This window comes from Tupaia chinensis, unplaced genomic scaffold, assembly GCF_000334495.1.
Source record: "Tupaia chinensis unplaced genomic scaffold, TupChi_1.0 Scaffold000330_1, whole genome shotgun sequence".
In the NCBI taxonomy this organism is placed as follows: Eukaryota; Metazoa; Chordata; class Mammalia; order Scandentia; family Tupaiidae; genus Tupaia; species Tupaia belangeri.
The window spans coordinates 1,787,336-1,790,665 of NW_006159824.1; the positions used below are offsets into that span (position 1 = coordinate 1,787,336).

Genomic DNA, 3,330 nt, shown 5'->3' on the forward strand with positions numbered 1-3,330 from the left:
ATTCTGACTTAGGAAATAAGTCCATATCAGATACCAAAGTAAACAATGTTCCTTGAGGTTATACTGCTCAATTTACTACATGCCCTCCAAAATACTGTGTCTGACAGGAATAAAAAGAGACAGTCTTCAATGATGTTTAGAAAGAGTAAGAGAATTGGAGGGTGAGTGGATAATCAAGTATTCTATGCTGATTGCTACTAGAATGTTTAATGGCCTCATTAAACAATTTACAGCACTGACAAGAATGCTACAGAAGAAAAGAGAACAAGCAGGACTAGACTCCGCTGTATATATAAAGGATTTCCAAATCAGAACACATGCAGGCCTTGTTCCCAATGCTTCAATCCCTTAAATGGACTTCTTGTCCTATGTCCACGGGCTTTCTAATTTCCTTGTGAGAGTGTATAAGTATACTTTCTATTTTCTATCACCCAAAATTCAAACTGAACAGTGTTAAGCCGAACATAGAAGTACCAGTCTGACCAGTTCTAAAGGCAAATTCTGGTTTAGACATTAATTTATGAGATTCAGGCATATCCACCCCCTCTGCTATATATACTTCCACCTTCCCTTAAATATTAACCCCAACCTCAATTTTGACGAAATATGAAGTCTTAGAATTTTTTTTCCTTCAATGATTTGTGTTTCAGCAAGTTGCTTTCATTGGTAGCAATATCAGAAATTGTTTGGACTGCTTGGTCAGAACACATCAAAAGGATATAGGCAGTGAGTTATTGTAACCTATCGTAGATGGCTTCTGGCAGGCAGACAGGAAGAATTTACATTACGGATTTCCCTCACTTATCTCCCTCAGAAAGGAGAAAAATGTGCCTTAAAAAGGGAAAAAAATAGGTAAGAAAATACAGTAAAAAAAGTATTAATACTGTAATAACAGCAGGGAAGGGAATCCTTGTAGCCAATCTGCCTTGCTGGGAAGTTTCTGGCATAAAAATAAGCTTTTTCTCTCATTATAACTTTACACACAAGATTAACAGTTACTTTACATGAAGAAGGGCAGAAAGCCACTTAAAACATTTTTCTTCAAAGTCGGGTATTTCTTTTTTGAAACAAACATTACAGAAAGGAGGACAAGGCAGAGAAAGCTCACTCAAAGAGATCCTCAAACATGCATTGTCTCATTGCTATATAGCCTTCCTTCTCCTCTGGTGTCATCTGGGCCACCAGCTCTGGTTGCCGCCTCATGTCACTGTAAGAGAATGGACGGCCAGCTATCATGACAATGGAGTCATCTACTACTTCCTCAGACTCATCGTCCTCTTCATCCTCTTCTTGATGATGTGAAGCCACAGCTGCTGGACAGGGTGGAGGGTCATCATCTGACTCACTGATCTCACTCTCCGAGTCACTGCCATTAGCAGCAGTCACAGGAGCAGTCAGCCCCACTGAGCCAGCCGTGGCAGAAGAAGTCTTTTTCTCATGAATGAGCAGTGCTCGCATGACCTCCTCATTATCGTCAGGCCCTGAACAGCCTTCCTCATGCTCCTGAAATGTGTCCGTATCTATGCTACCTTCCTTCATCTCTTCAGAGCTATATGCCCCTTGGATCTCTCAACCAAATGGGTCTCTCTCTGGCAGATTTCCCCTCCACTGAGGCTCGGTGAAGATCTTCTTGGTCATCCATGTTAATGACAACATTCTGAGTGTATAAATTCCCATAGGAGGGAACTTTGGTGGTCCATGCTTCCCAGTGGTACCCTTCTGCCAGGCCAGCAGTTCCAGCAGTAGTTGGGGCACAGCCCTTGCTTTGTTTCAGGGCTGGGATTTTGGTGTGTTCTGGCTCAAGTATTTCATAGGCCAAGTTCACATCCTCTGTCTCCCTAAGTAATGCATAAATGCGCTCAATTTATTCATTAAATCTTGCCAAAAGTGTGCATGCGGGTTTTTTTGGGGGCATTGCTGATTCATCCTCTTCCACTTCTGTATGGCAAAAAGTACAGTGGAAAGTTCTGAAGTGAATCTTCAAACACTGGTACTACTGCTTCCCTCAGTGTTTCAACTACCAGCTTCTTTTTAAAATGTTTAAAGAATTATTTTATTTAACTTTCTTTTTTCTTAATTTTAATTTGATTAGAGAAAGAGAGAATGTGATAGAAAGAGAGAATGTGCAAGCCACCAAGTCTGGGACTTGAACCATGGTTTACAATGTAGGAGTCCAGTGCCCTTAACCACCATGCCACCTGCTGGCCCCTCCACTAGTATTTTTATAGTCTGAGGTTTTATGTTTAGATCCTCAATCCATTTGAGTTAATTTTTGATAGTGGTGAGAGAGAAGGATCTAGTTTCATTCTTCTGCAAGTGGATACCCAGTTATTCCAGCACCATTTGCTGAAGAGATTCTCCCCTCCCCCCACTGGATTTTCTTGTGTCCCTTGGCAAGGATCAGTTGGCTATATGTTTTGGGGTTTATTTGGGGGTTATCAATTCTGTTCCATTGGTCTACCTGTCTTTTTTTGTGCCAATACAATACTATTTTAATTACCACAGCTGTGTAATATTTTGAAGTAGGGAAGGGAGATGCCTCCTACTTTATTCCCCTTGCACAGTATTGCTTTGGTGATATTGGGCCTTTTATACTTCCAGACAAATTTTAATATTTTTTTCCTATTTTAGTAAAAAATATATCTCTGATAGTTTGATTGGAATTGCATTGAATTCGTAGATTAATTTGGATAGGATTGACATCTTGATTATATTAATTATATTATATTCATCCAATCTGGGAACATGGGATATTTTTCCACTTTTTTGTTGTCCTGACCCGGGGGACAGTTGAACAGGTTTCCTGAGTGAAGGAGTGAGAGCCGGGGCAAGCAGTGTAGTGTTATAACACAGAGACGACACAGTGTCTTCAGTGTCGTCTGTTTATTGTGGGCAGCAAGGTACAGCACGGAGACGACGCAGTGTTACAACTCTTCAGGGTCGTGTCGTCTATTGTGAGCAGCATGGAGACAATGCGGTGTCACAGCTCTTCAGGGTGGTGACACTGGAGACGATGTAATGTTACAACTCTTCAGGGTCTTCAGAGTCGTCTGGAGACTATGCAGTGTTTCAGCTCTTCAGGCTCTCCAGGGTCCTCATCGGCTGGCTACTGTGGGCCAGGCATCGTGGTTATATACACGCTGGTGGGCCGTGATTGGTTGTAAACGGTGGGCCGTGATTGGTTATAATCGGTGGGTTATGATTGGTTGCTTTTGGACCAATCATGAGGTGCCAGATATGCAAATCTGAGGGATTCTAGTGGCCAATCAGAGTATGGTTTCGAAGGTCAGGTTTTTTTTTTTTTTTTGGAGAGATTTTCACTGTAGGGCG

The 3,330-nt window shown here is 41.7% G+C and overlaps 1 pseudogene; it reads right to left on the bottom strand.

The window, feature by feature from the left end:
* Positions 1-1,104: 1,104 nt before the first annotated feature.
* LOC102487421 (general transcription factor IIE subunit 1-like) overlaps positions 1,105-3,330 on the bottom strand; it is a 5,586-nt pseudogene continuing 3,360 nt past the window's right edge.